Genomic DNA, 26,894 nt, shown 5'->3' with positions numbered 1-26,894 from the left:
AACTGACTGGAGTGTGGTTGGACAGTAATTGGAAGTGTTCAAACTAACCGTTAAGCTTCCTGTGTGATCTTCCACCATCCCAGAAAGTGATCCCCTCCCCTGAAGGCCTTACAGACAAGGAGTGCAAAGCACCCAACTGTCAGGTTTCCCACTGCCCTTCCTGCCTCAGAGTGTAGGCTGGTTCAGGCTGATGATTCACAGACCCATCTATTTTCAGCATGGCTTCTTGGCCTTTTAGGTCATGGCACTACTTTTGCTTGCAGGGACCTTGCTTGTGTGAAGATACCTGCCTGATGTCTGCTCCCAGCAGTCTTTCAGCAGCTGCCTCACATGCCCTGCCTTGCTCCAGAGCAGGCTTATCTCTGCACTCAGCAACACACTGCACTCATCTGAGACAGACACTATCTTCTCATTTGAGTGCAGCCCATTCACATTACGGAATGAATGCTCTCTACAGCACATATCCTGGTGGGAGGTCTCCTATCGGCTCTCTGAGCTTGTTTGCTCATTTTGATGAGCTGCTAATTCTGTTTGATCTGGGGAACAGGCAGAGCAATGGGATACACACAGTACCCCCAGCACCAAGTCAAGACAGAGGACACCCAACAGAAGCTTTGGAAGGAAGTGAAAGATTTTGGCTGACTTCCACTGTCCAGTCCCATGACAAGAACTGCTCCACACAGTGATCTGACTTCAGGCACACAGAGCCTTTTGAAGAGGCTTTGTTCGAGTGTAAAATGCTCAGAACATCTTGGTAGAGATCAGTAGATAGTTACCTTAGTTATGAATGGCTCCAAACCAATTCTCTGAACACCACTGAGTCTTAAAGGCAAACAGTACAGAAAATCAGCTGAGAAGAGGCTATTTAGAGAGATCTATGTGTTTCTCAACACTAGGACCACCACAGCTGTCAGGCAAAAATGATGTGAGTAAAAACCCAGTAATCCTGAAATAAGCAGTGTCCAGGCAGACAATAGACAGCTGGATGAGTACAGAATACCCCTGAGCCACACCTGCCCTGGGAACTGACCAGCAGATTTGCCTGGTTAATGAAGACCTATACAAAACAACCTATACAAAACCCTTATACACAACCTGCTGGGCTCTGTCTATAATGCATATTTTGAAGATATGTTGTTTGTATAACGTTATGATATTATTCAATCACACTATGAACAATGCTATCAGCATCACTTAATAAACTACTTCATATATTGCAAGTTGATATTAAAAAATAATAACTTTTTTTGATGCTCAGTCCTACAAGAGAAATCTGACCTTGATCTTCTGTTTACAGTACAAACCCATTACATTAAATTTGCAAAAAAAGAACAGTACAGATCCCATGGAAGTCATTGGCCTGAACTAGCCAAGCATGAAGTCTTCTAGTGGAATCCTGAAAGGGGGATTATGGTACAGCACACACCTATTAGAAGGATAATTATGCTGAAGAAATTAAACAACCTACACATGATGCCTCAAGCTGTTGTAGAGTTTTCTTGCAGTGTGCTTTAGAAGGCCATTGGCTGCATCCACTTTTTTTCCAGATGCAGGGAAATACCTTCCTTTGAGACTGTGCCAATCTAAACTACAGAGGTAATCATAGACTATAATGGCTTAAAGTTTAGACCAACTTCAAGATGAGAGCGCTGAGCTCATGTTCAGGCTGGAACTGTGACCCTGGTTGTTCCAAGTCCAAGGACAGCCTACTACCAGACTCTGTTCTTATATAACATTGTAAAACATTTCTAGGAGTCTCCTTCTTAATCTTTTAGCAAGAAATGCTTCTTATCCCAGACTTAATGGGGTATGACTGGGCAGCACAGGAGAGCTGCACCAACTGACAGTGCTTAACAAGGGCAGAGCTCTAGCTTTTCATCAAGAAAAAGCTTTTAGATAACAAGTCCCCTTCTGCTGCAGCTGGCAAGCTGAGCCTGAAATGTACCTCCCCAGCTCTCCTTCTGCAGCACTCTGCATGTAACATTACAGAGAAAATAAAAATTAGAGCAACTTCAAAGGGGTTTGGTGTTTTTTTTTTTTTAATTAAGATACCAACTGTAGCTGTTTTAATCATCAGAAACCAATACCAACAAAGGCTTTATTCTTGCTGGAGATATGCAATAAGGAAACATAGCACTAAGATTTTAAAGGTGTCCCTTTTCCTATAAAGATTAGATTAAAAATGTCAGTTTAAACCAAACAAACCCCCCCTTCCTCCCTCCCAACCTCCACACCACAAAACCCAAACCTTCTGAGACAGAAACAAAAGCCAGAAGTCCCTGGAGCCTGTCTGTTGTTTCTGGAGGTGGGTCAGCTGGACACTGCCTTAGTTCTGTTTCCAGTTAACTGATATTTTTAGGCTATTCCCACTTTGTGCGTACTATTTGCTGAAAAGAACGCAAGCTGCAGTAATATCTTCTTATCTGAATGTCCTAAAGCCCCTCAAACCCTGAGAGGAAACATGAATAGATTGAGTTCTGTTCTAGACTGTCATTTTGACAAACGAACATTTATGGTTTATACATAATTACATTATTAATACATAGCAAAAAAATTTAATTCTTTACATGTTCTCCTTATATCTAATAGTTTTGCACTTGACTCAAGGACCAGTCCTTAAGTAACACCTGTTTGCTCATAGGAATACGACTTCAAAACCCAGAGAGAGCAAGGCCCCAAACCCATCATTACAGCCAAGTGCAGTTTGTAATACTGTGGGTAGTTCTATTACACCACTGGTGAGGTTTGGCACAACTGAGCCTTCCAAGACAAAGGCAGACAATGAATCAAAGTAGATACTCTGTAACAAGCTTAAAATTTTAACAGCAAAAAGCGAATCATTGTCCTTGAAGTGCAGCTCCTGCAGTCCCACAGCACGCAGCCCATACTCAGCCTCAGCACACTGCACAATTTTCTCAGCTGTTGCTCAAAAAGCAGAGCAGTGCAAACACACTTACCTGGCTGTCCGTGGGCAACAGATGTCCTGGCACAGGCTGGATCCCCTTTATACTGCAGGCCTTCCACTGCTCCTTCTTCCCAATGTTCAAGTAAGGGAGAACTGTTTATGCTACTGCACTGATAAAAATCACCTCAGAGGGGCCCAGAGCTGCCCTCATGGCTCATAAATTATATAGTTTTACTCTGCTTGGCACAGGCTTGAACCCTGTTATAATTTAGGTTAAAAGACAACACAAAGTTTCTGCCTTTTCAGAGCCCTTCGGCAGTTTTGCTGCAAACCACAGGGTCTGGTCAGGCCTCTACAGGTGTTCTTAATTAGGAAAGAATCCATGTAAGGTACAAGCCTTAAAGATATATGGCTCTTAAGCACAAGCCTTCAAAACTCAGCCATATCACACCATCATCTTCACTGAGTTATGCTTACAAAGAGTACAGATAAAATAGTGTTTAATCAGAACTGCTGCTTCCCTTTGCAAGCAAAAGATAATGAAATAGCTATCCTGCAGTATGAAAGCATTGAGTTATCTCATCCTAATGTGAGTGCATGCCTGAATCACCTTCCTGTCTTTGGCTTGCTTTAACACTTGGATTTAAAAAAAGTACTTCTGTCCTTAGAGGTAAGAGTTGTGTATAAAAAAACAGCATGGAGACTTCTTGCAGAATGTGATTATTTTTGGGACCAAATCACCTGGTCTCTTATTCACGTTTTCAGGAGAAGACTGAATGACTTTAAAAAGCAAAGACTTCAGAGAGACAGCATGAAACCATGCATGGAAATAAATACACAGCTGTGGCCTGGATGGTCATTAATGATGCACAGCCTGTGAGGATGTATGGGAGTAACATTCTTCATTTTGAAAGAGTCAGAGGAAAAAAGCCACTAGAAATTATGCCACACAGTGCCATGAAATATATTAGACCCTTTCTTAATGCTGGATAAAATGAGACAGGCTTAGAAAAGCGTGGACACTGTCATACCCCAAAGGAGTCTCCTAAACAAGAGCCCTGGCTTTCCAAGCACCAAATTTCCAGAGCAATCTGTCAAGGAATTTATCATATAAAACAGCTAGAAGGTCTGGGATCATAGACATTTGTCCTTTCAAAGGTCATTAAGTATTGTCAGTGGAGCATTTTCCTGCTCCCTAAATTATGAACAACAGATCTCTTCTGTGGCTGAGTTGGTTGGACCTTGATTTTTGTTTGTTGAGAGAGTGAGGATCATTTATGGCCCGTGGAAATTCCCTACCAGGTTCTCTGCAGTGGGTCTGTGCCCCTGGGGTTCCTGCTGCAAACCACTCTGAAGATGTTGCAATGTTTCAGGACTCTTCAGATCACCAGCTCCAGAAGAATTTCAGGAAGATGTCAGGATTGAGGGAGCCAGGTTGGGATTCCACCTGCGCAAAAGCAACATAAGCCAGTTATAAAAGGTTCTAGGTTTGTGCTACCATATTTTGAGTGCTGTTGTAGTACCTGGGACATCTCTGAAACTTCAGGGATAACATAAGGCCTCTGTCTTTCCTAAGTATTGGACTGTGCCATCTAAATAAAATTTTGAGAGTCACGAAGGGAGAGGGAATGTTCATGCTCCTTTTGAACCTAATTTAGCTGTTATTCTGAACCATGTCCTGTAACTGTCCCCACTCTCTGTTAATGTTTATAGAAAGCCTAGGAACATTAGCTTTTGCCTTTGGGCTTCTCATCAAGATGTCTAAAGCATGTAAATAATTTTATAGAATCAACAACTGAGCTGTGAGGAAATTTGGACCACCTGATAAGGTCCCAAAATAAAGTTATGCGATTTCTGTAGTGGAGTCAGCAGACCTAAACATGAAATACATTCATAGGCAAATCTTCCCAGAGAGAATCTCTAGGTTAGATTTTGATTGTATTTATCTTAGCTAATTTACATATGCCTTTAAGAAGGGTGCTTTTAATGTCTCTGTACTCCCACACATCCATGGCTATTTTCAGAACTACCCAGGATGCATTTGCATTGATTACAGTGCCCAAACAAGAGCCTGCCTTGATACTAATGCAGAGCAGCTGGGTTTCAGGACCTGGACTACACATTGCTACAGCAGCAGCCTGAACTGCACCTGCCCTGCGGCAAATGCAGGAAGGGATGTTTAGATTTCCTGATTCTGGCCGGTGGATATTGTAAACCAGAATTTATGGGATGTACAGTGAGCAGCATGGCCCTCAAACTGGGCTGGAACAGGCAGGTTTCAGCAGCAGACACTCAGACTTGCCTACAGGATGCATTTGGCCATGATTGTACAGCCACAACGTGGGTTCAAGGAAGGTGAGAAAGAATCAGTGCACATCCCTGTCGGTGTCCCATAATAGCAACACTGTAACATAATAATAGTTTTATTCAGTAGCTGTTGTTTCTGAGGGCTTGTAAATGCTTGATGAACCTTCTTCCCCATCCTTTATTCCAGAAACCCTCAGTGTTCCCAGCCTCCAGTTTAACAGAACCATCTCCACAGAATTCAGAATTCCCCTGGATGGACTTGGTGGCTTAGTGTTGGTCAGTGTCACCAGCTGAGTTAGGAACCTTCATTTGCTGGTGGAGTTGCTTACCAGTGCCTCTTCTGGAAGAGTATTTTAATTCTGGATGTCTAGAAAGTCCTCAGTATCACCTCAGAAATGTGCCAAATCGACATTAATTTTCAAAAAGTTCCAATATGAGAAGCAATTATGTCAAATAAGATTCTTGGCTGACAGAAGCTGATGTTATCATTTAAAAAAGATCTGGCAAAGCCGCAGTGTTAATGATATGAAAAGTAAATAAGCACAGGAGATAATGCAAAGATGCTGAGTTGGGCAGGAAATTATTTCTAATATGAAGTAAGTCTCTCTTTTATAATACTCACTCCACCAAAATGGATGCATTTAAATTGCTGTTATGTGCCCTTATTCTTTGCTGTTTACAGAATATTTAAATTCAGAGTTCATTTAATTCTGGCTAGGTCAGTAATTGTGGTAATGAACAAGGTCGAACATTTGCTTTAAGAGGAATAAATGCTCATTTACAAAATAAAATTACTTTCTTTTTGTGATTCCATCCAGGCATAAAAAAATTATGACCCTGTGCAGGCTCAAGTGAAAAGTTAGATTCCATAAAAGCTTAATTTAAAGTCATGACAGTTCCTTGTGCACTACAAAATCTGTCACTGCTACGAAACAAGACCCTATTTAATACCCACACATGTCAATTCTCCGCAATAAATGTTTCAGATTAAAAAATTAATTATAATTTGATTAAGTGGTAAAATGTGGTGGTATAAATAATACCAGATAATCTGATAATTTCCTTTTCCAACTGATAAATTCTTGATAAAATTACTTGAGTACCAATGGTCTACAAATGGTTTTGATTAGGGCCTCCATAGTTTCAGTCAGTGGTTCTTCCACTTTGAATTGCTGTACAATGAATAAATATGATTTAAAACTTGTAGTGAGAATATCTTATATATGAACAATTGCTTAATTCACAAAATAGATTATGGAGCTGGCTAGGTGTGTCATAGTTCAGCTTTTAAAGTTGTTAACTTGCTTGTCTTGCCTTTACAAACAGAGAAATTGCTTCCTGATTTATTTTTTAAAAATAAATATCTTCAGCATATTTTGTAATATAACCCAAAAGTCTTCTTTAAATCTGCTAGCTTATAATATCATGCAATCCAATTATATCCATTCTCAAAGGGTTCAATTCAAAGCTTTGAAACTAATACCAATCAGTTTCTTCATTATTTCTTAATAAATCACAGCATGATCAATGGGTTCTATGAGACACTTCTGTCTCTTCTGCATCCTCTGTAGAGAATGCATTGGAAGCCGGGTCGATGTCTAATTTGGGGCACGGCATGACAAGTTAATGCAGACAAGAAAACCACAGAAATGAAACTCAACTGGTGTCCAAAAAGGTGGGAGTGGATTTAGGGTGCAGTTTTGTAACAGAACTCCCATTTTGGGGCAGTGGTGCCGGTGTGCTCACTGACTGACTTGAACCCTGGCAGAGAATCTGACAGCTCTGCCTGGCCATGGGGAACAAGAGAAAGGCCTCCCAAAGCTGTTCTTCAGATCTCTCACTGAAGAAGGGGGATGTTTATTTCTGTGGGAGTATGCTATATTTAAAATTTATAAAGCAATAATTTAAAAGTAATAAAGTTCTTTCAGTTTTGTAAAAGAGAAGAAAAACATTCAAATTAGGGCTTTGTCCAGTAAGGCAGGAGATCTCTTTTCTGGTTTTAGCAGTGAGACATACTTTAAAGGTGCCCAAGTAAACCAGCAAATTATTTATTGCCTATGCCAATTTCTCAGCTATAAAATAAGTTTAATAGTGCAGGAGAGCAGCAAAATGCCACATGATAGGTATCTATTTCATGGTGATGGTAAAAAGAAACAGGAAACAAAATGAACTGTGATATGCAAGTAAAGACTGAAAGAATGTCACTGGGGACACTACAGTGGAAAAGGACAAGCAATTGGAGAAAAGAATATGAAGGAAAAGAAATATGAAGTAAAAAGGAACAAAAAGCAGGTGGGAAACAGCCTGGTACTGTGATACAGATACTCATTTACAGTAAAGGTAAATATGAGGTCTTATTAAATACATAACTATAATGCAAAATAATACTCTTGCAAAACTTGTTTTGTCCAGATGCCTGTGCTCCCGAGTCTCCTAAAATGTAGTTGAGGTATATCTCCATTTGAAGGCCAGAAGGGCTCTCCTAGTCTGATTTCTCTTCCATATACAGTGAGCATCCAGCATTCACAGTGTGGAGCACAGTAACTGTGCAGAAGGAAATACCTGGCATTTTTTAAGAATCTACATCTCTCCTATATTCTCTGAACCTTCTTGGAATATCCAAAGCTTCAATTTATTGAAGGCACTAAGCATAGTTTCTTCTTTCATGTGGGCAGAGATCAGTCAATGTGTCCTTAGAAGAGTTGCCAAAAACTAAACTGGCTTTGCTATAGTTTTCAGTTTAGGCTCAAAACCTTTGTAGCTGTTATTTTCTTCATTTAACACAAGCTTTCAGTGATAACCTGTGAATCCAATTACAAAGTCTTACTCAGAGGTTTCTGGTTTTCTTAATTTCTTTATAAACAACAAAAATGTTCCCTTAAAAATGCAAAATACCTTTTAATTTATGAATTCATTTGAAGAGATGCCATCATTCCACTTACTACCCTTGTGTTAAATTAGTACTTTTCAATTCATAGACTTCACCAATGAGCCTCAAGGACTTTGTTCCTTCCCTGCACATAATAGGACTTCCTACCTTCCTTTCTATCCTAAATAGAAAAATGAAATCATTGCCAGTGTTTAGGCTCCAGGCAGTTTTTGGCCTCGGTTTTATTCTCACAGTTTTTTCTCCCCCAGTGCAGAGGCAGGGATTTTGCCTGTGGTGACGTGACGTGCTGGTGCCTGTGTGTGCAGGAGCCTCTCCTTGCCAGGGAGGCTCTGCCCGGGCACCACGCACAGGAGTGTTGATCTCACTGGGAGCTGAGGCTGAGCCCAGTACCACAGGGCAGTGCTCCTCCTCCTGCACAACCACCTGGAACACAGGCATTCCCACCATCCATGGGTTTTAACCCCAGCCTTCCTAAAGTTGGAAGAAGGGAATTCACAAGTGGGTGACAGTATTGTGTCCTCAGTTTAATTTTGGGCATAGAACCAAGTTCTGAGGTTTGAAAATGAACCTTCTTCCCTCAAGTTTGCTTCCTGTTGATCTTACTCCCTTTGCTACTTCAGCTGCTGAAGCCAGCATAGTTTACTTCCTATAGTCTTCTTGGAATTATGATATTGCCCCCCAAAAAATAATTTATATTGTTTAAAAATTACAGAAGCCAATGGATTGCTTATCCATTTGACATGTTTGCATTTACACCAGTTTCTGATAGTCTGACTTACAAGATGATAGTTACTTTGGAGTTAAGAGTAATTTACTTATTGAATCCAGTTTGGTCAATCCTAATAAAGGGAAAAATACTCATCTGCATTTAGAAATACAAGTATATAACTCTTCTGCTTATGTTCCAGTGAGGATGGTGAAGAACACTCAGGACTGAAAGGATCAAATAGAAGGCTACAAATCCCAAGAATTTACTAGATTTTTATTTATAAAATCTTACAAGCTAAGAGTGGATCTAAATGCTCCACTGTCTTCCAGGGGCATGCCATTGAGTGTTTAGCAGATATTCCATTCAGAGAGCACTTTCTTGTAAAAGGGTTTCTTTTGTTTGTGAGATTTTTCAGCTATTAGGTGAATCTTTATTGTATGCCCTTCTCCAGTGCCTGAAACTGTTGTTGGAACTTGCATTCATTCTCATATTCAAAATGATGTAATGAGAATACAGCTAATGTGCTTAGTTTTTTAAGGAACTAACATGGGAAGTCTTGGAACACAAATTTTGGTAATTATCATGTTTGCTGACAGAAGCTATTTGTGTGTTGATGGCAAGCTGCTTCTGTATTTTATGTGCGGATGAAACTGCATGTAGGTACCTTCAGAGCTGAAACATGCCTGATATGGAGCACCTTTCCTATCTCTTGGTAAAGTGCCTGAAGGGCAGGACTGAACAGAAATTGCTTGGGTATGGATTCCGACCTTGAAGGGTAAATCTCAGCTAGAAGGGTAATTTAGACCCTCTTTTAGGAGACTGTGTTGTGAGTTGTTTCTATTGCAGGGTAATGTGATGGAGCACAATGCTGCTGCTAAAGATGAGATATCCCTTAGGTGTCTATTGAATCCATTAGGCTCTGAAAATGCAGCTCACTGATTATTGACTTACTCTGCAACAGTTTAGTGTGTGTGTGGAGCTTTTGCTATCAAAAAGCTTTGGTGATTCCACATTAGAAAGTAATTTTCCATATGGCTTACTGGGAATTTAGGCACATAAACAGATACTCATCAGTGGTAATTAATGTAGTTTATTGAACAGCTTTCAGATTAGCGACATAATTTTCAGAGCTTTGTCAGTTTCTGTCTGAACATGGTGTTTATGTGCCTGGCAATTTGACTTTTCCTCTTGTATTTTATTTTCCTTTGTTCTCCATTTGGATGATAAAAGGTAAATGCAAAGGTAGGATTGTGCTGATGCAGTGGAAACATACTTCATTGCAGTTTATAGACAGAACCTCTGCAAGAAATTATGTTTATGTGATCATCTCATCTTTCCGCAGATGTTTTAGATTAAGCTGCTTCCTACACAGTCTGCACAAAGTACATGAGCAGATACTGTAATATGTTGCCTAGAAAATTGGTATGGAGTAGGAGCTGATGTGAAATTACAATAAGCAGTTTAAGTGCAGACGTGGCCATATCCAGTTGTTTGCACTTAGTGTTTATGAGCAGAAGAGGAGCTGGAAACAATGAGGACCTGCTCCATAACCAGGTCTGCTGGGTGTCCTAAGTGGATATAAATATAAGTAGCAGCATATGGGGTAGGGATTCATTTGTACTCTAAACAGTTCTGCAACATCTTTCTTTTGATAGAAGGAAAACAACCAAGCACAGAAGCCTATGACACTGTGCAAATCTGTCACAGGCAAGGAAAACACAGCCCCAGCCTCATCTGTTCTGAGCCTCCTCTGAAAGGAGAGGGGGAGGGCATGCTTGGGAATTGCAGCTGTGCACATCCTGTCCAACATCTTGAGGGAAGCACAGGCCAGCAGGGCTGCAGCATCAGGCAGCTCTGACTCTGTGTTCCAGCAGAGCCACCTCTCTGTCAGGACACAGTCCCACAGTGCATGGGTGTTTTCTCCCCTATAAATTTCCTGTCTCCTTTTCTCCCCTGCTTTTCTTTAGTTTTGGTGTTGGTTTTCTTTTGTTTTTCATGCTTTTAGGTAAAATTCAGCACTTAATCTTTTTTAGTAACTGGGGATGATTCTCTGGTTAATGAAGGTCATGGCTAAGGTTCCAGGATTAGGTATTGTTAAAAGCTGCTCTACCAAGTTCCTCATACATAATTCCCAGCAGAATTCTCTTCTAGTGTTTGTCATGCTAACATAATTTCGATTCAGAATTAAAGACAAATGCTATTAGGACTCAATGAAGCAAATGCAGGAAAGGATCATTTAACATAACACTGATAAAACTGGCAGTAGATTAGAGGAAATTTCTTGTCAATGCAAGTGTTGTAAGTTTCTGCATTTATGACATTTGCCTTTAAATCTGAAGGTTTGATGCATTCATTTTATGAGTAAACAGATTTTTCTTATTTCGTTTTTTTTAACTTAGTGTAAGGTTCCTCAAAAAAAAATAAATGCTCTTTCATGCATAAATTTTGCAGCCTGATTATGAACTAACAATATTTTTATATATAATTCATAATAACAGAGAGAGAATTTTGAAGAGATTTGAACACCTAAGAAATACTATACCACTATAACTTCATAATACTTTGGTAATTTGTAAAGCTTGTTGTGGGCTCAAGCTAATAATTGTGTCTTCACCTAAGATTCATAATATAGGCAGAGAGTCTGGTAACACAGAATCTGCATTTCAGTGACTAATACCATCCAAACTCTTCAGTGACTAGTCTCATCCAAAAAAGGTCTGTTCTTTGAAGTCAGCAGATACTGGGTCAGACTTTAAAGGGAATTCATGCATAATTATATTATAAAAAGGTGAAGTTCCTTTTAATTTTTATATGAACACTTCAGTGACCAACATCATGGATTCCTTTTATACTTTTTGGTGGTTTTTGGAGTGGGGTGGGGCAGGGGGAGGAATAAAAGATAAAAGTATACCTAGTGGGGAAAAAGGATTTCCATCATATGAAACATTTCAAGGTTTCTATCTCCCTTTTAAATATGAACCAGAGTGAAAAAAAATTTAGATTTTCAGTATCTGAAATGCAATTTGGAAAGTGCTCTCAAGCTTGAAATAGCTCATTTAAGAAACTTTAATGCCTTTTTTTTTATTTTGACTCTGCTTTAATATGAAGTATATTTCAACTTTTTATTTTACTCTATTAAATCCTAGGAATTGGTCTGTATCAAAAGAGATGTAAGCACGCTTTTGAAGAAGTGCTTAATCGTTTTTCATATGACAGATCTGGCTTTCTCAGTAGCAGCTGGTGCTATCACATTCTGGTTAAGCTGACACAGAAAAACATAAAGACACCTCTCATAAGAGCAAGAAGTTCTTCTGGTGCTCCTGAAATATCTCATCCTGGCTACAAGTTTTAGAGGAAGTCTACAACAACTGACACTGCTTCTTCACCTCATCAGACAGGACTCCTCATCTCCATGAAGCAGCCTGTAAAAGCCTGTGAGTATTATGGGTCAGGATGCAGATGCTGCTCTTTCGTGGAAAGATTTATGCTGGCAGAACTCACTTGGATACCTTTGAAGAAAGGCAGCTGGAAAAACAAGGCATCTAGGTGAATTCTTGAATTTCTTCCAGAGACAAAGTGACCCAGACTGATAATCCATGCATTCCTACAGTGGCAGGAAAATGCATAGCTATGTCCCAGCAGTAATTCCCTCTCCCAGATTTACATAGTTTTTCTTTCTATTCGCAGTCATAGGTGATACTGTTAAACAGGCACAAGATTTTGATCTTTCCCAGAGTCTAAAGGTTTCAAACTGTAAATCCTAAGAATGCTGCAAAAGTCATTAAATACGATACTGAAGAGGTTCTTCAAATAAAAAGATTTTGAGGTTCTATTGTAATGAATTCTCCAGCTGTTATCACTTGTACATAATCCTTTTTAATTGTGCTTCCAATTGCTTGTGAAAATTCAAATTCAGAACAGGTGTTTTTGGTCTCACCCATCTTTAACCGTTCCCTTAGTAATATCTATGCAAAGTATTAATTACTAAATTGAACTTGCAAGCATTTAAAAAATGGTTTCCTTCTCTGTTTGAAAGCATTTCATTCACAGCACAACTTCATTCATCAAAAGCATTGAAGCATCTCAGGATACCTGCATATTTATTTTTCCCTTGGCTCCCAGCTGAGCCACTGAATCTTATGCTTTCTTTTCAGACTTTTTGCTGCTCCGTGGAGCAGTCAGGCTGAGAATCCTCTGCAGTCCTCTGGGGTTAAGGAAGATGGTGTGAAAAAGAAGCCACAGAAGGAACACCTGTGCAACTAGCAGGAGGAAATATTGTTTTGGGAACAGAAGAATTAATTGCTGGATGTTGTGGCTGTGTGGAAAATTAGGTCACCCTAATTTTTCATACTATTTTAAGAGCAGGTAACTAATCACAAAGCAGTAGTGTAATAAGGTCAGAGGGTTTTTATGGGGCTGTTAGACAAGTCACAGACACAAGTGGGAGAGCTCCCAGGATGTGTGAGCTCAGCAAAGGTTTTGCTCAGTATTCTACCATATCAACACTTTATGCATTTTCTGATTAATCATAAAATCTCATCCAGCTGACTTCCAAAGCCAACTGGATCAGGTAGCCCTCTGTTCCTTAGACACAGAGCCCCTCCCTGTCCTTCTCCAACAGAAATTCTCCAGGAAATGTCTGATGTAAACCATGCCAAGGTGCCACCAGCTGGATTTCTTGCTACAGTTTTAGTATTTCTCTGGATTTGACTTGTTCCTTACAATGACAATTATTTTGGTTATACAAAACATCTGCCCTATCTTTTCTCCTTGACATGTAGAAGTTTGAACACTGCTGTATTTTACTGGATTATTTTCTCCTTTTTTTTTTTCTTTTCTTCTTTTTAAATTCTGTTTTGACAGCCAATCAATTTTTTACCTCCCTTTGAAGAAGTTACTCAAAAGGGTAGGAACACATGAGCTAACTTCAGAGATGGTAAAGGAGAGGTATTTTTAGAGTAAGGGGAACACAAAGAAGAACTGGTTTATTTATTGTAAAAAGCTGTGGAGGTCCTTAGCTTTGAGGCAGGCTGATGGCATGTCTGCCACACTCATGACAGACACTTCAAAGTGCAGAGACAGTCTACAGCACTTCAAGGAGTTTCCCACTCTGCAAATAATGCTGCAGAAGAAACACTCAAGTACAAGGCAGCACAGCATTGCAGAAAATCCAGGTGGGATGTTTAACGAACCTAGTTTTATGAAGTAGGGGAATTCCATCAGGAGTGTGGACTATTTGCTTTAACACAATCATTCATTGGGATAAGAGAAGTAGAACTTGCTCTGTAGGTTTGTAATTGCTGAAATTAAGTGTGGCTCATCACTCTCTGCAGTACTATACCAATTTACTGTGCTCTTTTATCTCAATTACTTTCTGTGTGTGTCTTATATTTCTCTATTAAACTTCAGTAATTGTAACACTGTGGTAATAACATTGACATACTCAGTATTATATGATGGGCTATTTTACATTACTCTGACTGCCTTATTTACATTATAATTATTAGTGTCTATATAAATGTGATTCATTGAACTAATAAAGTTTTCAGACAACTGCCATAGCTCATTGATTTTTTTTCTGTGCAGAAATGTACCTTGCACTCTTAGTTGGATTTCCCTTCTCTTTCAAGGCTGGCATTGGACAATAAAGACCTTCCACTTTAGCCCCACAGAAATTATATTTAATATCTCATTTTTTCTTGATTTCTTTAGACTGAGAAAGCAAATGGGAAGTACCAAAGTCATATCTTCCCAACTGATCTGTTCTTTTGTTCAGAAGTACTGCCAAAAGCACCCTTCTCACTCATCCTGATCATCACCAAATGATGATTTTTTGAGACTAAGCAGTTAGCACTCTGAAATCTTAGTGTGGTTCATTAGCCATGCAATTCTCCCCCAGAGGAATTTGGGCAATGCTTTTTGAAGTGGCACAGTTGCTTCAGCCTTTCTCTGTCTGCAGAGCTGAATGAGTTCATGCCTTATGTGCTGTGTACCTTGTGTGTCCTGCAGGGACCAAGTCTGCAGCCAGTCCTATCACAACTTAAGTATCAGTTAAAATGTGGTAAATGAAGGTAAACATAATCCAGATTATAACCTCATGCTTTTCAGGTCTTGTTCATTTACTGGAGTTCTAGCAAATCCTTCCAACTCCATCTAGCACACCACCAGCTTATAACTTTAAAAACTACATATAGTAGATTTTGTGATAATAAGAAGATTGAGATAAATAACAATTATCAAAGAGATAGGTAAATATGGACTGTAAATGTTAAATCTATTTATGGTTCTCCTCCTGTGCCCTGGTCTAAAACAATTCAGTTGTCAGCCATTTCATAGGAGACTGAGATTTCTCCCTGGTGGAATGCAGTTGTTCCCAGTTGCTTTTCTTTCCAAACAACTGTGATAAGAGGGATTTCACTCCATCTCTCTTGTTTCTCTGAGCATTTGTTGACAGTAAACTGTGTACAGCACTGTGGGTTGGGATGATAATAATATGTTATATTGTGCCTTTTGTCCTTGGCATACAATGATTTTTTTTCCCTGAGGTGACCTTCATATCCTGGCTGTGTTGAGCACAGAGGGTATTTATTTCAGACTCCTTCCCTGCATGCTTAGCTAAATCCTGCTGATGCTACCAGAAATTACAAAACCACTGTGTCAGGAGATCCCAAATTTCCATGTCTGTGGGTCAGAGATCCCAGTGCTGCGATTCCAAGCGGTGATAGAACCCACTTTTAAAGCTTTTAGTTTTCCAGTGTCTGACTTACATTTCAGATATTTATTCCAGCTGCTGGGAACACTCATAGCCTGTGACACCACCTGCTGGGTAACACCTCTGTGAAATTTCTCTCACTGTAATCACTAGTGTTTGTAAGGGATAAAGGACAATGTAATTTAAATGAGGAATAGAATTTAGAACCATCAAAGGTCTGTGTTAAGTTTTTGCTCTTTTGAGAGTTTGATACTTTGTCATTAGTGGCACATATTCCCTGCTCTGTTTATTGATGTAATACCAATGCAATTACACTCCCTACAGCTTCTTCTAATTAACCATGTGGGGAAAACCTGCAAAAAGGATCTTTACACAGACACTGACCGGTAAACTTTACTGTAACAGAGATTATGCCCTGCTATAGTAATATCAAGATGCAAAGCCTTGTTATTAATGCAGACAGTTCTGAATGGAGGAGCAAACAGTAAGAAAAATGGCTTTCAAAGTAATTATTTTGCAGACCGGGGAGTAACTGTGGTATACAAAGCTGATTTATCTCTGTTTCTTTTCTGTCCACAGCACATTAATGCAGTACTTTTAGTGTCTTCTCAGTGGAAAGAAAAATGGACAAAATAAGAAATTACTCAGCAGCCATAGGGAACTGGTGTCTAGGTCTGGAACTATAATTATACTCTAGGCTTAAATGATTTGCATTTTTACTGCAAAGTAGATTGTGGATAAAAGGTTAAAGTCTAAATCCAAAGTAATACAGACCCTCTTTTTCAGGCTTTGATCCAAGAATCTGTGTTTGTGGCTGTGTAAGGACTACATAGTCATTCCCAGACTACATTGGAAAGGAATGAGAAACAACATAGCTCCTGATAGGATGTTAGCTTCTAGAGAGGAAAATGCCACAGATCTTCAGTGAAATCAAAGAGGAGAAGCATGATTTTACCCCTTTTTGTAGTGCCCCAAAGGGATATGAGGTATAACTGTATTGATATTACGAACAGAAGACTCTCAAAAGGCCTGGAGTGTTTGAAAGGACAGTACCACGGAGCTGGTAAAATCCACCACAGGATAATAATCACATTTCCCATGCTCCTTGCTACGATCTGGCCAGAAAAGAGGCAAGATTCTGAAGGAAATGCTATCTATTCCTGGGTCTGCTGGTCCTTGAAAAAGAAGCTGTCGATTACTCAGTAATTCAACTCAAAGTTGCTTCTATTTCTCCCAGGTGATTCAAACATGGTGGAATAAATCTGCCCCTCTTGCAGCCAAAGAGATTTGTTGTGCACTATAAACTGTCGTGAAGCTCTCTAGAAGAGAATGAATAAAGCAAATCTGTAGAAAAGCTAGTGCTCCCCAAGGATTTATTCTCTCCACATTTAAATATCCTCTTTTCATAGTGCTATCTAGTGCAATGTGCAGCCCACCCATGAGTAAATATCAGGTTGTTGCACTAAGACCTGTCAGTTCTGGGGTCCCAAAAGCTGCTGCTCTCAAAGCTTCTCCATTACTGTCCATCCTGAGCTATAAATCAAGAAAGGTGCACATCCCACTTCTTCACAAGCTCAGATAAGGAAATCAATTTTACTTCATGAAAGACAAACCTACTGGTCTGGAAGATTAATGAATAATTCCAATCACTTTATAGCGAAAGAGTCTCAGTGATTGATCCCAAACCAGACAAAAGCCTTGTCCTGCATCACAAAGCTGGGTTTCTGTACAAAGGGAAAGGGAGAAGGATACATAATTTGTGCATGTCACTAAAGTGCTACACATCCAATATAAGTAGCAGTTTATGCAGGAAAGTCCCAGAAATAGAAACAACCAGCCTCTGGTGAACTGGAGGATAAAAGCTGGAATGCTTATCCAGTGAAAGGATCTTGCTTCGCTTCCTTGGTGTTTCACAAGCACTAAACCAAGCCCTAAACAAGCATTTACCACATTTGAGCAAGATACTTAAGTAGATTCTCTGATTATATCTGACAATTATTTTTATCTATTTTTATTTTTCTGTGAAGATAAACTGCAATTACCTGCAAAATTTAAAATACATTGACAATGTAATTATATTGCAGATATTTTTGCAGTGTTGATATTGTCCTTCTGAACAAAGTGATCTTTCAGGACTCTTCCTTTGAATGTCTATTTTAAATAAAATTAGTAAAGAAATGGATGCAAAACAATAATTTAAATAAAAAAATTTACAGCAATGCCATTAGGTTGTCACCTTCATGTTTAAAAATATTCATTAAAGCCAGAACATCAGAGTAATGCAATTAAGATATGGCTTGCAAATGGAGCACCTATAAGTCATATTTCAGAAAAAAAAAAACATAAAGAAGAGCCTTTAATTTGCACTAGAAGCAAACCTTAGCTGTAGTTTTCCTGTGCTAATTTGGTTTGTTGGTATGTACTTAGGTCTGAAGTGTTCAGATCCAAATCCTGACTTCCCCACAACTGAGAGTATGCTTTGTTCTTGAGCTTTTCATCTATTTGCCTCATCAGTCAGTTTTTCTTTGAAGTTTCCTCCTGCTAAATTCATCCTGTGAAGACAGTTTTGCCCTCTATCACCCTGTGAAACTCACAGGCAAAATTTTTGGCATCATCTTGAAATGCCAGCAAACATTTAAGGCGTGGAAGAAAATCTCATGTTAAAAAATGCTATGGTTTATTATACATGTATCATACCTGTGAGACATAACTGGTAACAAACTTCTGGCTTTGTTCCTGTGAAAAACAGCTTGATTCTGTTAATTCTGTGTATGACTTTATCATGGGTCTGTTGAATTGTAAATGCTGAAAAGGCTATGTAGACTATTTCCTGGAACCACATGGGTGCTATGATGTTTCCTCACTTTCCCTGTTTTTCTTTTAAGAGGGGAAGAACATTCTGTGAGTTATGGGACAGGTGCAAGAGAGCATGTGCCCAAAGGCTTTGGCTTAGAGCACAAGTGGCCACATGGATCTGATTAGATTTGGGTAGTTTAAAGACCATTCATCACTTAGAGCCTTGCACTGATGCTGCTGCAGCTTGAATAAGTGGCCAGGGAAGAGAGGAGAGGAAAGGCACTGGGGCTGATGTGAGTCAAGTACACCTCAGGTTAAACAAAACTCTGGTGCCTGGGAGGACACCTTGGCCACGTTGTACCTGGAGCTTGCCAGGCAGCTGAGGGACCAGATAGAATCTAAAAAGCCACAGCAGATTTTCTGGAGGTGTCCAGTGTGCTTGGGGTTCCATTCACCACACACTCCATTTAGCTTTGATGGCTTTAAATAACAACCTGCTTGAAATCCAGTGGGCTTTACGGTTACTAAACCAAAATACCAGAGGAAAGATAGAAACTGGGAGGGTTCTCCTTCTACTCCTGTGCTTGTTGCTTGAGCAATTTTAGGTCTCAGCTCTAAAACCTCACTGATGCTTTGCTGAAGGATTGTTTACTTGTTGAAGGATTGCTTGTTAAATATAATCACTGATAGATATAAAAAAAAAAAAACATTTTCATTAATTGCATGAGAAAACACCATTACACATTTCAACATTTTAGAAACTGGGCTTTCCCAATGGAATGTCTAGCTATGTATCAAAAGTTACAAGGACCAGGATTGACTTGGAAGCTGAACCAGTTTGTGTGAGAAGTGAATTGATGATGGCCTTCTAGTGTGCTGCCTCACATGGAACATCTGGGGTTTGCAATCCTCCTGTTGGCACAGAGTTATTATCCCTAGCAGCTCTTTGTCAGGGTATCTTATGGTAATGCATGCCAAGAAAGTTGACTTAGCAGCTATATTATGTATACTATGTAGAGCTCTGGTATATAATAATGACAGAGATTCTAGAATGAAGAACAGAATTAAAAACAACAGAAACCAAAAAAGATTATTTTTAGATGGCTTACAAATATCAATTACATACGCATTCTGATAACTTTGCCTTTGCCAAGGAACTTGGATTTTACAGGCAGGAAGATCTGACCTCATTTTAGAACAAAGAGAACATATTTTAGCAGATGTTAAGTTAACTTGATTGTCAGCTAATAACATGGAAGTTGTTGTAATCCTAGTTATATACAGCACATGATGTTGAATATAAAGTACCTAAGCATTTTTCAGTATTGATTTCAATACCATGGTAATTAAGAACAGGTGCATATAAATTAGATGTGAGGCACTCTAATTGTTACTAATGAAATCCTTTACAATAACTTTACATAATGCATAATTAAATATTAATGACCAAGATCATTAGTGGCAATTTTATTCCACTTACACATGATTTTGGCCTTAGGTGAAGCCTAATGTTTTAGTAAAGCTGTCATTCATGCTGCTGCTCCTCTGTTTGCTTTACAACTACATCATATTCTAGCCTCGAAAACCTCCTGGATATTGATTTCTTTTATGGATTTAAAGGAACACTGCTTCAGAGTGACAACATAGCTGGCAAACCTAATGGATTACCCCAGGTATTATGATGAACCAGGAAATTTTGTGGCCAAGTATCTCTAGAGAGCATTCAGCAGGAAATCCAGCCAACCAGGTAAGTCTGCATGTTTTAAAATACGCTTTGATTTCCTCTAGTGGCTTGAGGTAACACCTGATACTTCTCAGCTTTATTTTCAAGTGACTGTTGTCACTGCATTCAGCATTGCACACCCTCTTCCCTTTGGTGCCAGCCACTGAGGAAGACATTGATGAAACAGCTGTTTTCTACAGCTGCAGTCTTATCCTTCAAGCTGAAGCCTAGCCTAGCCCTGTGTTTTTATTGCTTCAATACAGGATGGTTTGGGAATAAACTGCACAAGACTTTGCCAGGATGCTGCACTAGATCTGGCACAGAAATTCCTAGAATTTGGCCAAGCAGCAAAGAGACTCTCAACCTACTTGTGTGTGATAATTCCTGCCCAACTGAAGAAGAGATAGCTCATGTTTCACTTGAGCATCTGCACTTACATTTGAGTAGCTGAGGAGGTTGGGGTCACAGTAACATTTCTATTTGATTACTGATTCAAAATCTTTGCTCCAAGAAATGTCAATTGCTCAGTGAAAAGCAGGAAATATTCCTAGAACTGTGTTTGTCCAAGCTTTGTAATAGGGAGTTGCCTTTAATGGCTGCAATTCCAAGCAGTTATTTACAATGTGCTTACTACCTGTAAAAATTCAGTAATATCTTTTTAAAAGGTCCCATTTTATACCCTTTGCTTGTTCTACAATTGTTTACAATATTAAAAGGTTGAGTTTAAAATATTAAAGCTTACTTCTTCTACAATCAGTATAAAAATTAGAAATAGAAGAATTTCCAAAGGCTTGGTATAAGCAATCTAAAGCTCAGTAGCTGTGGAATGGGTAAAATGGGACAGGGCATTCGCCAAATTTTCAGTGTTTCTTTCTATAATGTGATCAGAATATGTTTGTTCTTACCAGATTCTTGCTTAACTATTTGTGCTAAAAATGCTTTAAAAAAAGGAACCAAACAGTGCTTTACACGTACTCTTCTTATAGTGCTGCATAAACTGTCTTCTCTGTTTGTCAATAAATCAGTCAGAATATATTGATTTTTTTTTTTACCCCTGTGCTCTTGCATGATCTCCATTTATTTAATGAAATGAAACACACTTTGTTTTCATTTTATTGCATTTCTACTATGGCTTTCCCCCACTATTTTCTCTTTCCATACAATCTTCCTATCTGCCCTGAGATGCAGTTTGTAAAACCACAGCCAGAAATGCAAAAATTTATAAGATGAAGCAACTGGGAAAATAAAATGGCAGGTGAAATTGAATTGAAATTAATTAAATAAATGATGCACAGCAATCATGCATGGAATGATGAATTCCAAGCTGAACATTATGACTCAGAAATCTTGGTGTTGTGACAGTTGTGTGAAAAAGACAACTTTTTGCTCAGTGACAGTCAGAAAGGCAATGGGAATGAAGCACCCTTTTAGTGCCTGCATTTCAAAATAGAGAACTCTAAAAGCGGGAAGCAGTTGTACATATACATAAACTCTGCCTATTCCTATGTTCTTCCCTTGGCATCACAGGTGGAAGAGAAATCACCTTTGGGGTGATCCAGCCCAGGTGTGCTGCATTCCTGCTTTAAGCAATACATTGAGAGATGATATTTGTGTGTAATGTAAGGACCAGTAATAAAACTATGATGGAAATTCTCGCTTAGTTATCAGTAAATTGTGGTTTGGAGTGTCTGTACCCAATGCTTACCTGACTCTTGCTCTGGCTTCAGCCTGGCTGAGCTGTGTGTGTTACCAGGATCAATATATTCTCTGCTATCCTTTCCTAGGAAAGAAATTGAGAATTGCCAGAGAGCTTCCACTCCTTAAGAAAGCTAACCTGTGTGAGACTACAGCATGAAGAACACAAATTGCAGTTTTCATCTCTGTTTGGCTTGCTGCAGACAAGGAGACCCTTCACTGTTATTTTTATAATACAAATGTAGTCCCATGCTTACACCTATTCTCATCCTGTGTTTGGCAAAGAGAATGGCTACTTGTTCATAACCATTTACTAAAAAATTATATGTAAGAAAAGCCTACTAACTGCAAAAATAGGGGCAATCCCTTCAGGGAGTTCCTAAGGAAAAGACTATGGCAAACTGGGAAAAAATATCACTGCAATTGGTGCTGTATTCCTACTTGCTTTCAATGTTCTTGCCTGGACATCTGCCTTTAGCTATTATCAGAGACTTTTGGTCCATTGTCAGTGTGTTCAATCTCATGAGTCTGATCACAGCATCTGTGTTTGTATAGTAACAGTGGCAAGCTACACTTTCAGAGTCTTTTAAGAACCCAAATATCATAAGACACTGTTTTCAGATAAAAGTACTGACATGTAATAATAATTTAGATAATAACTATAAGGGCCTCCATTCTATTTCAGCATCTTAATGAACTCAATATTATTCTCCAGAAGAAAGAGATTGGAAATCTGATCACCCTGAGTGCATGCAAATCACCCTCATTTCAGTGGGCGGTTTGAGCAGACAAAGAGTCCAGGAGCTGCCTTGGCAAACTGCTGGAGAGAGCCCATCTGGGAGGGAGTGGCCAGCTCCTCCTGCAGGAGAGGATCTCACCCCGTGCCCAGCAGTGGTGCCAGCACAGGCTGCACTCAGTGCCAGCTTCAGGGATGGCTCTGCTCAGGCAGCCCCCTCTCACTGGGAAGGTGAGAGCCTGGAGTTGGATTGTGGATGCTGCAGGGATTCGGGGCAGGGTTGATGGCAGGGAACTGGCAGCTGTGGCTGCTGAGCCAGTGGCTGGATACAGCTGGAGCTGTCTCAAGGCAAATGGCTTCATTCCTGCTCTAATGGATTGCAATAATCAAGCCTAAAAGTCGTGTGTGTGCATTGCTGTTGCCAAATTAGAGTTTGATAAGAAAGGACAGTTTTCTGGTGCTGCAGGGAGAAGGTGACATTTTAGCAGCCACCACGAAGGATATTAAGATGTAGCAAAAATCTCTAGAGAGGTTCACATATTTCTTATGTGAACAGAGGCCACTGCCTCTGGTATAGTGACTTAACTGTATTTATGTTAATTTTCTACCACCAGCTTTCTTTTTCTTTTCACATTCAGTCATAGTTTTCAATGGGGTTCTAATAAATTTCAATTTGCCAGTAAATTTTACAATGCTACTCTTTCCTTGTGCTTTGTTGGCCCTGCACTTCTGTCATTTACAGAGCATCATTTCCAACAACAGCTTCGTGCAAGTGAATTAGAGAGAGGAAAAGAACTGAACCTCTCTGAACCTCCTGTGTGAAGGGCTGGGGGCAACAGCTGGATTTCCCAGTGATTTCTGCTCAAAGATGAAAGATTTGAGCTATTTATTTTTTCCTCTGGCTTACAAAAGGCTATGGTTCATCTGCTGGTGAATAGTGTTGGATACAAGAGACATCAAAATAAAAATGATGCAGCACTTTGTTCTCACTGAAAAACTGAGTTTAAAATGATGTTGACTTTTTATGTGTCTTGAAAGTCTATATGCATAGAACACAAATTTAAAGGAATATTCAATATACTTGTGTAAAGCAGCAAGAGGAAGATATGCTGCATCAGGGTGCCTCCTCTCATATAGAATCCTCAAACTTTAATTTTATTCTGGAAAGAAGGGCATTCAAGAAGAATTTTCACCAGTAATCCCACTTCAGACCTTCTTGTGCCTTTAGGAGATATAGATTAAAGTTTTATCCAAAAGGAAATGAAAATAAAAAGCCCAGCAATTTTGCCTCTGAGAAAAAAAGCAGTGACATGTTTTAAACAAAAATTTATATACCACAGGCAATTTAGTGGGGAAAAATACATTTTAAACTTGAGAAGGAAAAAGCGCCTTCAACAACGTCATATGTATCAGAGTGTGTGTACATCTTCAAAGTCAAATCTGCCTAATCATAATAAAAGAAGGTTTCAGTCTTATCAGCAAATGGAAAGATGACATTAATACAGACAATAAAGACAGCTTATTCTGATCATGCCTTAGCCACCACAAAGCTGTTAGCTCTGATAATGGAATTTTTAATGTTGATCATTACATAATAAAAACATATCTAGATCTGCAGCTTGCTGGTGTTCTGTAACACCAAAAATATTGTACAAACTATTGGTTTATGCAAATTTTCTGTATCTCTGAAGGTCATATTTGTCTCTGATTCTCCCAAGTTACTGATATTCAATACTTCTAAATGATCACACTGAAGTGGTCTTGGATGCCTGCATAGTTCAGTGGCATGGAGTAAAAACAAGGAATACCTTTGGTAACAAACTTTTACATTTTTGTGCTTTTGTATGTGCCTGCATTCTGTTTTTAGTCATATGAAGACAATCCCCTTTAGCTGTCTAAACCAAATGGATGCTAATTATGAGCTGAGGCATTGCTGGAGTAAAATGAACCAAAATATTTTGCTGCTCTCTGACTCATTAAAGCAGCACTTCATGTACTGATTCTGAAAAAATATTTCAGAAACACTGACCTTTATTTAGGAAATAATATACTTCAATGGCAAGAACACTATATCTATTACTATTATTATTATTTACTGTCACAGGAATAAATAGATTTGGAAAAATCAGTGTCTAGAGCAATTATGCTTTGAAATTAGAAGGGAAAGCAGGTGACATTGTGATGAACATATTGCTGTGATTAATTACCATTCATGGCCAGCCAGATAAACTGCCATTGGCACTCAGAAATACACACACACTGTATAAGAAAATACTAGTTCTTTTTAATGTGTTGTTTCTGATAGTTTCTTAAGAAAATAAAATGTTTCTAAAACTCTTCAGAAACTGAGTTTTCTCATTTTAGACTAGAAGTGTCCTGAAAAGCAGATTATTATTATTCTGGCAAGTGTTAAGAGTCATACTTGCTAAAAATTTGCCATCACACTTCAAAAAATCAGATTATATGAAGGTTTTATGTTAGCTATACTGTATTTCTGGAAGTACTTTTGAACTCAATTATGAAACATTGTGTAACTAATTTTAGAGAAGATAAAGCACTGGTGAAAACACAATTATTCTATGGCATTAGGTGCTGTTCAGGAAAGTAAGTATCAGAATTAACATTATCTTTGCATTTTTGAAAAACATACAAGTAAAAAATATAAACATCTGCTAGTAGCTGACGCAGACTGAAACATGATTTTTCCTGAGCAGAGCAGAGCCTGTAGTGCAATAAGTAAGTTTTCACCAACACAAAGTTTCTGTCTTTCATGAGCACCAGGTCAAACTCTTTATTTAGCCTCAGTGCATGGAGTGCTCTGAGTGCTGCACTGAAACCTTGGCTGCTGCCCTGTCAGGCACAGCCCCAGCACCAGTGACACACAGCATTTTACTTTTACAGCTCTTCTCCCCCCAGCTTCACTGCAACATGAGGGAGCAACAGAGAGTCCTTCAGGATCTGAGAGCACCAGAGACTGATTGCCTGTCCATTATATATGTGTTTTCTAGGAAATGTTGGCCTGCTCCTGCTTTCATTGGGCTTTATCTGTAAACTTTCATCTGAGGCACACAAGTAATTCAACCTTGGCAGTACCAAGCTGAAATGATAATGCTGGAAAATTAAAAGACCTTTCCACTCTGAAGAAGAGCAATGGCTTTCATAGTGATGAACACACCTGCAGGAGTGCAGCCTTGCTCAGAGAGATGGAAAAATGATCACCTCTACTTCTTCTCCTTCTGTGTGTCACATCACACCTGTCTGTCACCTTCTGAATTGTTAAAAGATTTTCTTTACTCATCCTTAGTTCTGGGCAGTGCTATTTATGATGCACTGGGGTATCTGCATTTGAAAGGTGACTTATGCAATGTATGATCTTCATTTAAAAAAAAAAAAATTACATATCCTCTCAATTTCTTGTAATGGCCTTTTTTTGAACATGTGCCCCTGTGCTGCAGCTCTCTGTCCATCCAGAGCAGACTAAACACAGCAATCTCTGCTAGCCTGTGCTGGACTGTAGGTTGAGTTTGCCCAGTTCTCTTTGCAGAACCACAAATGTTCCCTCTTACTATTCTTACTAAAAGGCAGAAACTGCCTTTTAGCTCTGCATTACTTCAACCTGAAGCAGTGACAAAATCATATTTTCTGTCTCCATTTTCAGGTTTAACATTGGCTTCAAAGGGAGAAGTATTTGTTTTCCTCTGATTGGTTAACACCACTTTTCTGGACGGAATTGAGACAAAACAACAACTCTTTTAGACTCTGGATAAATTGCTTTAGGTAATAAATTTCCTTTAAAAAAGTTTTAGACTAATACAACAACCTGATCAGTTTGTGTGGTTGGACACAACATTGACAGCATTTCTACAGACTCTCCCAGCTTTCAGGAAGCCACAAGAACCTGTAAATTATTTTAGAGAGAGAAGGTATTTTAGACAAACAATGAAAATAAAATGTGGAGCTGACAGACAAAGAGCAAGATCCTGCCAGATATTATGTCTGTTTGCATGGCTAGCTGTTTGAGAAGTAGAAAAATGAGGCTGTCAGTTTTGTAACTGACAACTGCATAATTCACCTCCTAAGTAAACTCAATTTAAGGCATAGCTATGAATGGGGAAAGGCCTAAAGCTAGATTATAGTCTATAAAAGGATTAGAGCCTGAAAATTGTATAATGGAGAGTAAGCAGCTACTTCTGTTATCAGGAGTAGCAAGAGGTGCTTAGTAAAGCAGCTATTCAATGTTAATCATGGAGAACCTTTGTGACAGAGCATTGCTTTCCACAGTTTATCCAACCAGAGCACAAATGTTGTTAAATAATTGTAATGAGTTTAAGAAATATAGGCAGCTTGTCACTGTTTAATTTAAGTCCAAGCTCTGCTGCATAGCTGGAATAATCTTCTCTACTCTTCATAGCCTGTTTTAA

At 39.0% G+C, this 26,894-nt stretch overlaps 1 protein-coding gene across 1 annotated transcript in view; it reads right to left on the bottom strand.

Moving 5' to 3' along the window:
• SLC39A10 (solute carrier family 39 member 10) overlaps positions 1-21,824 on the bottom strand; it is a 91,273-nt gene extending 69,449 nt beyond the window's left edge. Inside the window, exons 1-2 of the mRNA XM_054277711.1 lie at positions 21,748-21,824; positions 4,205-4,352 (exon numbers count right to left, since the gene is read on the bottom strand). The gene's annotated coding sequence lies outside the window, so the exon portion shown is untranslated. The remainder of the gene's footprint in view (positions 1-4,204; positions 4,353-21,747) is intronic.
• Between the last annotated feature and the right edge of the window lie 5,070 nt (positions 21,825-26,894).

Source organism: Melozone crissalis, unplaced genomic scaffold (genome assembly GCF_028551555.1).
Source record: "Melozone crissalis strain CALT ecotype California unplaced genomic scaffold, PUWL_Pcris_2 ptg000023l_1, whole genome shotgun sequence".
In the NCBI taxonomy this organism is placed as follows: domain Eukaryota; kingdom Metazoa; phylum Chordata; class Aves; order Passeriformes; family Passerellidae; genus Melozone; species Melozone crissalis.
Note: the sequence above shows the minus strand (reverse complement) of the source record. Positions and strands in the feature narration are given on the sequence as shown.